The sequence below is a fragment of the Phyllostomus hastatus genome, unplaced genomic scaffold (assembly GCF_019186645.2).
Source record: "Phyllostomus hastatus isolate PE091 unplaced genomic scaffold, TTU_PhHast_1.1 phas_contig_195, whole genome shotgun sequence".
Classification (NCBI taxonomy): Eukaryota; Metazoa; Chordata; class Mammalia; order Chiroptera; family Phyllostomidae; genus Phyllostomus; species Phyllostomus hastatus.
Genome location: NW_025333706.1, coordinates 2,865,727 through 2,880,283, shown reverse-complemented (window position 1 = coordinate 2,880,283; position 14,557 = coordinate 2,865,727).

The following is a 14,557-nucleotide window of genomic DNA, read 5'->3' as shown; positions in this document are numbered from 1 at the left end:
AAGATTTTGTAATAAGCCCTGGCTAGTGTGGCCCAGTGGATTGTGTGCTGGCTTGCAAACTAAAGGGTCGCTGGTTCGATTCCCAGTCAGGGCACGTGCGTGGGTTGTGGGCCAGATCCCCAGCAGGGGGGCATGCAAGAGGCAACCACACCTTGATGTTTCTCTCTTTCCCTTTCTCCCTCCCTTCCCATCTCTTTAAAAAAATAAATAAAATCTAAAAAAAAAGGATTTTGTAATAAAAAAGGGGTGTTATTTGTGTTGGCCCCTGCAGTTGTTTGATGGACATTTAAAATGTGACCATGACTATTGCTGGAGCATGCCTTCCACATTACTACAGACACGCAAAATGCTTTTGTTATGGGGACCAATGTGATAGAACAGGCATGTCCACCCCAGGCCCACAAGATGGTGATTTTCAAACTGAATGCTATTCTGGTACACTTACTTAAAAAAAAGGTCTAAAAATAGACTTGAATCAGCATAACCTGCAAAAAGAAGTCATTAGCTTCTTTTTACTCCTCCTGGGTTGAAAACAAAACTGTCAGCAATTTCTGTGAGTTGAGGAATCTGTGTGCTTTCTTACTTTAGACAAAGTTTTTTCAGGAGAACTGTAATTGCGTCCCCTTCCATCTCTCAGTGTCAACACATTATCATCTGTTGTTCCAGAGACTCTCAAACTGATGAGACTGCCCCTGCTTAAGGCTGGCTGGTTAGCCCCTCCGGGCAGTTAGGCTGAGAGTCTGAACCAACTTATTGCACTGTGGGCTTGAATCTGGCCCCAGGGTCTTGGGGCTCAGGCACTGTGTAGCCAGACATGGGGCTTGGAGATAGGATGGGGTTGAGGTTCAGCCTGGGTGGGGTCTAATACCTGCTGCAACCTGGGTAGCAGTGGTGGTTGCAAGAGCACCGTGCTTTACAAGGTACCTGGTGCCATCTGGTGTGGCAGAGCAGAGAGTTCTCATCCTGAAGGGTATGGTCCTCAGCCAGTGGGCCCTGGCCCAGGGCACAAGGGAGCAGGTGCCTGAAGCCTGCCTCCCTATGTCGCCTGAACATCGGCTTGCCCAAGTTCTGTGCCAGCACCAAGGATTCTTTCCGTGGCTTGCCCCACACTCAGTGGGAATTGGAGTCTGCTGTTTAGAAACTTCCTTAGTCTTTGCTGGACTTCAACCTTAACATGTACTTCCTCAGAGGAAAGGAAAACGTGCCTAATTCCCACCTCACACGTACCACATACACAGCATACACACACACCATACCATACAACACACATAATACCTCACATACACAGGAAACACACACTACACATCTCACATACCACACACACCCCAAAACCTATATATACAACACAAAACATACAAGCCCAGTTCTATACCACATATCACATATACTACACACAATACAAACATACACATACCATACACCTCACATACCACTTATGTACCACACCTTATATATATCACACCATACCACACACACATCACAAAATACAAAAACCATATACCACACATCATGCATAAATACATGCCCTACACCCTCCACACAAACATCACATACACATACACCACATCATACACACACATACAAGGTCCTGAGGAAAAGAGTGTCTTCTGGGATAGGGATGGTGACATATCTAAGGACAAGAAGGAAAATGAAAAAACAGGCCCAGGGGCTGGAAGGCAGGGAGAAGACAAGGCTGGAACAAGTCAGTGTCAGGACTCCCTGTGGCAGAGCTGCAACAACCACCAACCTGGCTCTAGGAAGCCATCAAAGTGGCCTGGACAGTGGACTGGAGCCCAGAGAGAGAGGTCGGAAACTCAGGGAAACTGTTCAGCCATCAGAAGGTTGTATTCATCAATGACTTAATTCAACCTACATGTTTGCTAAAGTACACACAAGTCACCACAAGGACTTTCCCCAAAGGTTGAGCTGGAATGCAAGCTCACACACCTGCCCCCAACTCCACCTTGTGCATACACTTTGTAAGAGAGAGCAGTCACTAGATCTTGCCAACCAGAGGTTCCAGGTTCCTGAGGGAACTGAGGTGTGTGCTGTGTGCACTCCCAGAGTCTACTTGCAGGACACTAAGGAAGACTTCAGTGAACTTCTGCACGTGTTTCTAACCCTCCTGATAATTCTCACAGCCCTTTTTTTCTGACCAAGAGCACATCAAGAATCAGGTTTTAAAATATTAAAAAAAAAAAAACTCTGAAAGGATGTCATGAACAAATCTAGGTCCCAAATGTATTGTCTTTAAGGAAAATGAAGCTTTACAAAGGACACAGTACTTCAAAAACTAAATGGACCACAGCAACAAAGCTTTGCTGGTCTTTGAACCTTTGGGGGAATAGCTGTCCTGTGGGCTTGTCCTTGGTCCTGTGGTCCACAGAGCTCTGCATCCCAGCTCCCCCTGCTGTGCCCTTGGCCATGTGATTTCCAAGAGAAAATGGCAGTGAAGACAAGAGGTACAGGAAGAGAACCTCACAGATGAGGTTCATCTCACCAAGACATCTCACCAAGCCCCCTAAAATGTCATGAAGATCCTGTCGTGACCCTGTGTTGTGGAGGGTTCAGAGCCGCAAGGAGGGGTTGCTAGCAGTGGTGTTAGATATCAAAATCCACTTACACTGGCAGAGCAATTTAAGTTCTAGTAATTCATCCTAAGAAACTAAGGATATTCATGTGCACACAGAATGTTAATCTGTGAGACAAACAGCCTTCAGCCACAGGAAGGTGGGTAACACATGGTAGTGCATGCATTCCATGCAGCACTGGAAATCATAGAAGTGTGTGAGTGTGTAATTATAATGGAAAAATGTTTACTGTGTGCTCTATTGGAAAAGGGTACAACTACATAGCACAATATAGCCCTATTTTATGTAATAAATACATAATACATACATCTTTTCTAATTTTTCTACAATTGTATGAGTTTCCTATTCCTGCTCTAACAAATTGCCGTAAACTTAGTGGCTTCAAACAGCACACATTAATCATCTTACAGTTTGTAGTTTAGAAGGCTGACTAGGTGTCAGGAGGTCTGATTCCTTTTGAAGGCTCCCAGGGAGAATCCCTTCATTGCCCTTCTAGGTACTGAACCTTGCCCCACCTCCGAGTCCCTGCCTCATGTCTTCACCTTCATCTGCAAGTGGCAGCAGCAGATTGAGTTCTTCTCCTGTCCCTCCCATCATCTCTCATCACACACAGCTAGGACTAAGCTGAACATGATCAGGATATGCAGGGTGATTTCCTATTGTAAGGTTAGCTGATTGGCAACTTTAATTTCATCTTAACATCCTTAATTTTATCTGCTACCCGAATTCCTCTTTGTCATGCAACTGAACATATTTACAAATTCCAGGGGTTAGGACACAGACATATTTGGGCAGCTGGTGGCCATTATTTTATTCACCACAACAAAATACATCAAAATATGTGTACTTTATTGTAATAAGAAGAGACTGGAAAACCAGAAAGCTCCAGGATCTTTGTCTTGGTTTTCTTTTATTTGTTTGTTTGTTTGTTTTTTAGTTTTAATTGTTCAAGTACAGTTTTCTGCCTTTCCCTCCACCCCAGCCCATCCCTGCAGCTCTCTCTACCTCCCTCCCATTTCCATCCCCCCTGTTATTGTCCATGTGTCCTTTATACTTGTTCATGCAAACCCTTCACCCTATTCCCTTGAAACCACCCCCCCTCTGGCCACTGTCAGCCTGTTCTCACTTTCAGTGTCTTTGGTTATATTTTGCTTGTTTGTTTGTTTTGTTGATTAGGCTCCTGTTAAAGGTGAAATCATATGGTATTTGTTTGTCTTTCACCACCTGGCTTCTTTCACTTAGCATAATGCTTCCCAGTTCCATCCATGCTGTCTAAAACAGTAGAAGCTCCTTCTTTCTTTCTGCTGCATAGAATTCCATTGTTTGTGTTGGTTTTCATTCTGGCTTTAAATGTTCACTTTCATTTTTGTAACCATAATTCCAATGTTCTTAGCTTTAATTCTGGATTCATATTAATTCAATCACATCATCATTCATTCCATATCACAGCCTTTTCACTTCTATGTTCTTGATTGATCAGGCAGTTTTATTTTCATTTTCCTAAAAGGTTCTATAGTTCTTGAATCCTGGCACATTTGGAAAATATATGTTTATTACCTTAAACTAGAGTGATGACTTTACTGGGTCTAAAATTTGGGGGCATACCCTTTCCCCTCATATTATATTGGAGACTTTATTCTGTTGGTGGCATTAACTACTGCTGGTAATTTGTCTAAGACCTTCCCCTCTCCTCACCCCCACTGCCTCTGCCAAGAGTCTTCTACTTGTAATGAAAAAGTAGGTAGTTCTTCATTATAAATCCCTTGGAGTGTTGCACTAGAAGGTGAATACAGTTGCAGTCTTAGAAATCACTTTCATCTGTAACCCAGGCAGACTCCTACCTAGGTTTAGAAATTCAGACTGTGCACCTGTTTCAGGGGGATCCCAGACTTCCCATCCTGAGAGATACTCAGCCAAAAGGGGAAGAGGTTAGGAGGGGAGGAGGGGGAGGAAGGGGAGGAGAGAAAGGAAAGGTGAGTAAGAGAGATGAGGGGAGGGAATGGGAGGGAAGCTGGACAGGATGAGCAAGGATTGAACAGTGATACAGTAATAACAGTGGCTTTAGCTGAATCCCCAGTGCTCTGCAGCCAGATGGTTCCTCAGAGGGTCTCTGAGTTTGGGCACTGATCAGTCACAATGGATGCAAGCTGCCTTGGGGCTGTGGGGGAGGGATCAGATGGATGGGTGGTAGGGTTGGGTGGGGTGGAGGAAAGTGGTCATGGGTCAGTGACCTCCTCACACAGGAATATGCCTGCCATCCTGAAGGGGATCTGAGCAGCTCCTTGTGCTTTGAGAAGCAGGAGGCTAAACCACCCTAGTCCTAGAGGCCCCAGATCCTGCCCATATGACACTAGAGCTGACCATTTACACCCTGAGTCTGGTCCCTCCAACCCCTGCTGATGTCACTCACTGAGTTTACCAGCCATGGGCAGAGGGCACTAGAGCCCACTTGCTCACCCTCTGGGGACAGGACCAGACAGAAAATGGATCTGGCTGCTTGTCCAGTGTTAGGCATGCCTTCCTGCCCCTGGTCCCTCAGGGCTCCTTACTCAGGTCTGCTGCCTTGAATGGACATGTCACCTCATGACAGCTAGAGACCTTTCATCAAAAGATTACTCATAAGAATATAAGCATAGCATAGGAATATCGTTAACAATATTGTAATAACTATCATGGTGCCAGGTGGGCACTGTATTATCAGAGGAAACACTTTGTAACCTGAATGAATGTCTATCCATTATGCTATACACCTGAAACTAATACAGAAAAGTGTTCTGTGCAAATCATAATTTAAAAATTTTTTAAATGAGTATTCAGTGAACAAAGTCCTGGCATCTGGCTTAATCTTGTGCTCCTATCTGAGGTGGAACACCACACTGACAAGGTCATCTTAGCCAGAAGCTGTGCTTCCTCATTTTTCACTTCATCAGCAGAGCTCTGTTCCTTAAAGTTTGATTTCTCTGTGGGTAGGGGAGCAACACTGGTAGTAAATTCATTTCAGAGTCTTAGTGACAGAAAGTCTTACCTCTAAGGGGGAGAAATGACTTTTGGGGGGGCACTCATGCTTTGTAGGCATTAAAGAAATATATGCAAAGGTGCTGGGCCAGGTACAGGTTGAAGCACAGGGTGGGGACCCCTTTCCTTCCTGCTGGCTTGCTCAGCACATGACCCCTTTTCTCTGTCAGTGAACAAGCCAGATCTGGGTTCACCTGGGATCTGGCCTGAGGTGGCCCTTCTCTGGGCAAGCTCCCCATCCTTAGGTGGAAGGTCTTTGACAGCATTTGTGCCTAACCTGAAGCTCCTTCAAGGTGAGTGTGATGAGAAAGCAACTTCCAAAGTGCCCGGGAGATAGAAAAGTGAGTTCAGGCGTGGGTGGTTCTGAGCTCTCACACAGGCCTTTGGCTGTGGCCCAGACTGACTTCATAGAACCTATTGTATTCATTTACCAGAGCAGATAATTCCATAGTGTAAGTGTAATGAATCGCCTTTTGGGGCTTGTTTTTTTGTTGTAGGATTTTTAAAATGACATATCTAAAATACAGCATTTGAAAATTTTCTCTTTCCACTTCAGAGTTTAAGGAATTTGGAAGTACTTTTTAAAAAAATTTCAACCAGTCTTATCAAGAGTTAAAGGTTTTTTTTTTTCATAATTTGATGTTGAAGCTAAGGTAGTTAGTCTGTTTGAAGGTCATCCTTAGGCTGCTATGTCTTGCCCACTCACGGGGCTCTCAGCAATGTCACTGGGGACACCTCCCTATTGTAAGCCTCCCTGAGGGATGTGCAGGTCTGTTTCCCCAGGGTGCTCAGGATCAGTAGACCCCTGTAGTACAGAGGAGCATGAGTAGTGGTTCACTTATAAACTATTAAAAAATTTGGTGCTTACACACAACTTTTTATTTCTTGCTGTTCTGTGGGTCAGAGTTCGGACAAGGCACCTGCCAGGGTTGCTCTGGTGGCTACATTCAGCCAGGGCTGCTGACAGGCTGGAGTGTCTGCATGTTCTTTGTCTCCAGAGCCTCTGATCTATCCCACGTCCAGCCGGGACCTCCTGGCAGTTTGGAGGGACAGACTATACTCAGGAGAAAGTCAACATTCAAACCCTTTTAAGGATTGAGTGTGAAAGTCTAAGATACCACTTCTATCACAATCTATGGTGGATGTGATAGTCAGGCCTGTCCACATTCAAGGGAGAGTAGAAGACTCTAGGCCTCATGACCAGAGCAGGGATTCATGGAGCTCCTGTCTGGCAGCATATGCCACATTTAGTCAACATTCCTTCCACAGTGGCTGTTTGCTCCACAGTTACCCTCTTTGATCCTCAGCTAATATTCCTGGTGCCCCTCATGTCCACACTGTCCTAGGGAGCTTGCATGGGAAGCACTTAAGCAATGCCAAGCCTGGGTGTGCAGTGTGTGCCAGTGGGCACAGCCAGATGTTTGTGGCATCTCTCCATCACTTGACATCTAGAAACAGTAACCAGCAGCCCACACACCAAACACCACACCCTGAAGAAGGCCAGACCCTGCTCCTAAGCTCTGCAAATTGTTCAGGGCCCTGATTCCCCTGAAATGGTTCAGTCTTTATGGACTGCCATCCCAGTTGGACACTTGCCTATTCCCACCTCCCTCATAACCCCCACACGTGTGAGTGATCTTGCTCAGGTTTTCTCCTTGAGGTGGAGGCACAGCTGTCTTGTTGCACAGCTGCAGTGTGGGTTGGGGGAACCACTCACACTGTGTCCTTGGTCCACCTGGATATAGGGGTGCTACCCTAAGAATACAGTGGTCCCAGAGCAGCTGGAGTGCAATTGATGCCATAGGACCACTGACCTGTGGATGATTTAGGTCTTAAAGGTTCAGAGGTCACATGACCACCAGGGCTCCCTACATGGGATGGAGCCTCTGTTCTCTTTGTTCCCTCTCCCATATGCCCCCTATTTTCTGAGCAGGGTACTTTGTCCTATTTATTGCTGGAGGATGAGTCATCCATCACCCCCACTCCAGCACTGCTCTGAGTAGGGGCAGCTCCTCCGGAGGGCCTCAGCTGGAACCAAGTGCTGCAGGAGGAAGGGTGGCTATGTGGCTGCCTGGAGGAAGCAAGCACCAGGGCTCAGGCAGAGGAATCAGCTGTAGAGAGGTCAGCTTCCAGGGCAGGGACTTTGCTCAAGGAACTTCTCAATTGGAAGCTCTCAGCCCTGGCTGCACATACCACAGTCTCCTGGGGAGTTTTTTAAAACTCCCCATGCCTGAGCCCACCCAGGCCATTTAAATCAGGGTCTCTGGGTGTGGGACACAAGTTACTGTCATGGTGCAGTCATGAACAGTCACTGGTTTAGTGAATGAATATGTGTTTGAATTTCAATCAATGAGTATTCAATCAATGCAAATTAAAGTCAATGAGTATTGGCTCAATGCAGACAGGAAAGGTGCTGGTCCCCAGAACAGGCAAGGGTGTGGAGGTGTGGCATGACCCACTGTGGCCTGAGAAACTTATTTCCTAATAGCAAAGAAGCCAGGATCTCTAGCATATTCATTTAGCATGAGATGAACAGCTCAGGCTTCTTTAATTAAGAAGTAAGTATAAAATTTGAGACTGGGAGGGAGAATATGAAGATACCCTGGGTTTAACTTCAGGCACTAGTGGCTGACTTGGAGCAAGAGACAGAGCAGCTCATGTTTGTGGCTGTGACACCAGGAGTTTCCTGTGAATATTTGTAGTAAATCTGGCGAATCATATAGAATATATTTGCATTCTTATTTGGTAGCAGCACTAAAAGTGGAAACTAAAAATTCTGAACACTAGAGAGAATAGACGAGAAGAAAAGGTGGTGGGAGAAACACCACATGGTGTCTTTTGACTTTATATTCAAGGTGGAAAGTTGAAGTCATGAAACCCAACAGACCTCTCTTTCTTTCTCTAATTAATGATGGGTTGTAAAGTTGGGATGTGGGCTGGGTGCATTCCTTTTATTTTCAAAACTGTGTTTGACACCTAGGATTTCGTCAGTGTCTCCAGGTGCATTGTCATTCATGTGAAATGCACACCCAATTGCATAACTCCTGTTACTCAGTGTTGCTCCATGAGGATGACTGACGTCTTCTTGGAAGGAGGAGGAGAAATCCCACAGCACCTATTACCCTAAGGAAAAGGTGACACTTCTTGCATTTTTAAAGTAATAACTTTAAATATAAACATGCTTTAAAGGATACCAAAAAGGGAAAAAACACCCGTAGTCCCACCACTTAAGGGGTTCAACAGTTTGCCTCACCTTTCACATTTTGGGCTGGGCAGAACAGAATGGTTCCTGTCTGAGTTTTGGAGCCAGGATGTCTGGAATCAGATTTGCTACCTACCAGCTGTGGGAACTTAGGTAGGTCACTGGGATGATTCCTGCTTCAGGTTCCTGGTCTGTGAAGTAGACATAACAAGAGTAGCCATCCGTGTAGGATGGTTATGAGGATAAAATGCATGAATGTATGCAAAGTGCCTAGCACAGAATCAAACTCAGCACTGTTAACTGTGATCCTTTTCGTGGTAGTTCCGGACTGCAAACATGTGTGTGCACACACAGGTGTGACAAACCTACATGTGCATATTTTCATACACACAAATGCACATCCAGATTCCGTGCTGACTCTTCAGCAAGTGGTGGGGGCCCAGTCCATGCCATTTGTCCTCTATTTGGCCCTTCTGACTCTCCCCTCATTTTTGTGACCACCTGTAGTGACTGATTTCCCCTTTTAAGCTCCTTGAAGACTACATGTAAATGAACCCACATCTCTGCCAACCCCCACAACACCCTAGAACCCCAAATCCCATTGCCAAACACTTGTTCTACTGCCCCTGGTACATGGGCCAGCTGCAGGGGTCAGGGTGGGGGACGGAGTCACCTCCCTGCTGCAGGGGGACGCACAGTACAGCTATTTTCAGATGGCACCAGGGAGCTCTGACACACTCCAGAGACCACCAGTGATCCTCCCGCTCAGTGGCTCACTTTGCATAACTTGCCATAAGTAATGTTGATTTCAGGGCAGCTATGGCACAACCCCAGATTGCTCTCAGACAACAGTAATCCTTAGTCTGTGCCCAATAACTATCCTTTTGTCACAAATGAGGTCTGCTATGGACTGATCTGCCATCTGTCCCCTGCCCTGGGAGCAGCAGGAACTCTCTGCCTTTCCTGGAATGGCTCCATGGCATGGCTGTGCTCCACTCTGACATCTGTGACAGGTTCAAGAAGCTTATCGTAGTGAGGAAGGGGTAACAGGTGAATCCCAAGTGTCAGGTGGGGTGCAGTGCAGCTGTGCCCTGTGGACACAGGCCGACATAGGTTGGCTACCTGTTTGCTTTGTCCTCTGAATTGTCTGGCTCTCCTTTCCTTTGTGGGTGTTTAGCCCAGGGCTGAAAGGATGAGGAGCATCTGGGTAGAGCCCTCTGGCCAGGCCCAGTGGCAGCCCATACCTCTGCTGACAGGTTCAGTGCCTCTCTGAGCTCAGGGACCCCTCCTCAGTACCCTTTGTTATTCAGTCAGACCCTCTCATGGCCATAGTTCTGTTCCCTCTTCCCTAAATCCACCCAGCTTAGAAATATCCCTGCCCACCCACAGAAATACATAGCTTGTTCCCTGGCAAGCACACCTTCCACAGACAGCCTTGGCTAGCCACAAGATGAGGTTTTCAGGAAAACAAATCTCAGATCAACGTTGACTATTTTTTTTATTGTCCTTGAAAGTGTGAGAGAACGTGAGGCTTCTGCATCTCAGAGCAGTGTAAGCAGGATGCAGTTTGTTAACTAGGAAAAATAAAACTTCTGGGATGTGGGAAATTAAACTGTTTGCCAGTGAGTCTGTAGGACCAGGACTTGCACACACTCACTACAGAGGGTGCCCCAGAGGAAAGAGCTGCCTCATTTCCAGTTTGCATCTATAAGAGACCACATTTAAGTGAAGCTTGGGTTGATGAAGAAAAACAAAGGAATTTCAAGAACCCTTGTACTGTGTGAGCTGAGCAAGCCTCTGCACTCTCAGCATCTCATTGAGGACGCAGGGTTAGCCCCACGGTTCTATGCAGAGTGTGAGGAGCTTCTGACACTGCAGCAAACACCACCCCAGCCTGGAGCTCTTCGTTGCTGGTTATCAGCCTGAGTCTTCCATTTGGCATCACTCCAGGGATGACCCACCTACAGGTCACACTGTCCAGGTATGCCCTGGGCCTGGCATTTCCAAGGAACAGGGACTGAGATGCCAGCCCTTCTTTTTCTCTCAGAAAACACAGGGGAAGGTGTGAACAAGGTGGCAGAGGGACAATGTAGCATTTATTCAAGTCGATTTTAAACATCAACTGTGAAGGCTGACACTGTCACCAAGAAATACCTTCATCAGCAGCTAATTACTTTCAACTGCCTGGAGCTCAGAGCCATGAAACCACACTTGGAGCTGTTTTTCTGGAACAGGGCATCACACACAAGCTGTGGTGAGGAACCTGGGGTTTTAATTTTCCCCAATCTTCCTTGGACTAGTTCTTTTGTAAAAAAACATGAACATGAATTACTAACCAATGAGCACCCAGTTTGATGTTGCAGGAATGTGAATTTCTCTAAAAACTCTTAACCCTACTCTCTGCTTCCTATGATCTTGTCAAGAAGCAGGATAAGTGGCTCTCAGAAGGGCCTCAGGCTGGCAGCCCCGCACCCCAGATTTTTTGTGCATGTTTCTGTTTCAACAGTGAACAAGCTCTTTATTGTTTTTATAAACCACCAGTGCTGTCAAACTGCTGTCACAGTCCTATGTCAGATGAGGAACCCCAGATTTTCAGTTGATTTTTGACAGCTGCCATGTGTCTCTCTTAGGGGTCCTAGGAGGTCATCCTGTGGTGGCCTGAGCATGTCCACATGGTCACAGCCTCTTGTTGAACTGAGTTCTGTCCTCCAGGTGACATGCTGGTTCTTCATAACTAGTTAAAGACATTCTCACTTCATTATCACCTATCTTCTTAGCAGGAAGGTCACATAGCTGCGTAGTGGAAACCACAATAAGAACATTTGCCAAAATAGAAACTGCAATGCTTAATTCAAAGGATTCACATTTACACATTTACAAAATTTTGCACTATATGTCAATGAGCATGGGCTTATTTCCTCTTGGAGTTTTCTATATCATTCTTTTATAGATTCCTTACTAACACACATAGTTTTCCAGGGTCCTAGTTCATATTTGGATTTCTGCAAAACCAATAATTTGTTTCTGTTTTTCCCCAGAGTTAACTTTTTCCTTTAAAAAATCATTTACAGTTATTCCCCCTTATTTGGGGGGTATATTCCAAGATCCCCTGTGGATGCACTCACTCACACACACACACACACACACACACACACACACACACACACATGCTGTGTTTTTCTTCTACATACATACTTTGTCACCTAAAAGAAGCATTTTTCCGGCTTCTCTTTGGCATATCCAAACTGCAGCATCACTACTCTAGCACTTTGGGCCATTAGGAAGTTAAATAAGGGTGACTTGAACACAAACACTGAGATACCACCACAGTTGATCTGATAACCGGCAGCTACTAAGTGACTAGTGGGTGGGTAGTGTATACATCGTAGAGATGCTGGACAAAGGAATGATTCACATCCCGAGTGTGACAGCAGGACAAGATTTCATCTCACTTCTCAGAATGGTATGCAATTTAAAACTTATAAATTGTTTATTTCTGAATTTTCCATTTAATATCTTTGGACCAAGGGTGACTGCAGGTAACTGAAACCACCGAAAGTGAAACCATAGATAAGGGGATTTAAGGGTAGGGGTTATCGAATTACCAAATATGGCAAGCTCTTAAAGACATCATGGAATGAAGTTTAATATCATGACTTTGGAATTGATGTTCTCATTGGCTTAAGTTAGTCATTTCTGATACAACGGGGCTGGCTTAGACTTTGAGGTTCTCATGAGAGTGTTAACTTGTTAACTTCAGTGCTTTAAGGTCCTTTTTTAAAATAATATTTTATGGTTTTGGTGTTGATGTTATGCTTGTCTAAGAAAACATGTACAGGTGTGTTCTCTCCCCCTCTATTCCTGAAAGAGTTTATGTACTATTGGTGTTATCATTTCTTCAAGTATTTTAGAGGGTTCACTTAGGAAATTGTGTGGGCCTGAAGTTTCCTGAGTAGGAAGGTTTGTGATTACAAATTCAATTTCCTTAGTAAGTATAGAGCTATTCCTATTTTCTCTTTCATCTTGTGTAAAGTTTGGTCAGCCGTATCTTTCAAGGAATTTGTCCATTTCATTAAATTGACAGATTTATTGGCATAAAATTGTTCACAAAATTGGCTCATTACCCTTCATTTTAATATTTCTTTTTTCCCTTTTACTATTTCTAATGTCAGAAGTGATAACCTGTCCTGGCTCATGTGGCTTAGTGGATTAAGTTCCAGCCTGTGAACCAAAGGGTCGCTGGTTTGATTCCCAGTCAGGGCACATGCCTGGGTTGTGGGCCAGGTCCCCAGTAGGGGTTGTGTGAGAAGCAACCACACGCTGATGTTTCTCTTTCTCTCTCTCTCTCTCTCTCCCCCCCTTCCCTTCCCCTCTGTCTAAAAATAAGTAAATAAATAAAATCTAAAAAGAAAAGAAAGAAGTGATAACCAGTCTTTCATTCTTGACATAGATGATACATGTTCTATTACAATTTCTTCTTGATTAGTCCAGTTATGGGTTTATCTATTTTGTTGTTTTCAAAATACTAGGATTTAGCTTTCTAATTTCTTTGTAGTTTGTTTTCTATATTGTTGACTTCTGATCTTTATTATTTCTTCCCTTCTACTTGCATTGGTTTTCTCTGCTTTGCTTTTTTTGAACCTCTTGAGGTGCAAACTTAATCTCAGATGTTTCCTCTTTCCTAAATTAAGTATTTAAAGCTGTAAAGTTCCCTCAAAGCACTAGTTTAGCTGTGTCCGTATTTTGATTGTGTATTTTCATTGTTGTTCAGTTTGAGATAGTTTATAAATTGTTTGTGATTTCTTTTTTGAAATATGCATTATTTAGAAGTGAATACTTTAATTTCCAAATAGGTTTTCCTGGACACATTATTATTATTGATTCTAATTTAATTCTTTTGCAGTCAGAGAAAGTGCTTCACATATTTCCACATCTTTTAAATTTTTTAAGACTTCCATCATGTGTAATTTTCTGTGTACTTATGTAATGATGTATCATATAAATAGCTATTAGGTTAAGTAAATGATAACGTTCATCTCCTAGACATGTTTACTGATATTGATTAGTAAATTACTGAGAGAAGAATGTTCATATATCTTACTATGATTGTTCAATTGTTTTATTCTCCAGCAAATTAAACAAAGAAAGGAACTGCTTTCCTCTGATAAAGGCCATCTGTGAAAAACCTAGAGTTAACCCAATACCCAACGTACTGTTGAAATACTGATACTTTCTAAGATCAGGAACACAATAAGGAAGTATTCTCTCTCATCATTATAGTCAATAACATGCACTGAGAACCTAGCTATGGGAGTAAAATCAGAAAAAGAGGTAAAAGGTATAAATTGGTGGGGAAGAAGTAAAACTCTATATTTGAACATGGCATGGTTGTTTACATAGAAAATCTCAAGTGATCTACAAAACTACTAGCACAAGGTGCAGGATACAGGCTAGTATGCAAAAATTAATCACTATTATATACTAGTAGCAAACAATTAGAAATGACATTAAAAATCCAATTTATAATATCAAATAAAACTCTTAGAAATGCATTTAACAAAAAGTGCACAAGTTCTGTTCACAGAAAGAAAACTGCACAATATTGCTTGAGAGAGACGTTTGAAAAAGGCCTGACCATACAGAGATAGACCATATTTCTGGACTGGACGATTCAACAGTACCAAGACACCAGTTCTCCTCAAATTGATCCATAGATTTTGCTTTGCAGGTATAACTTCTCAATAATTTT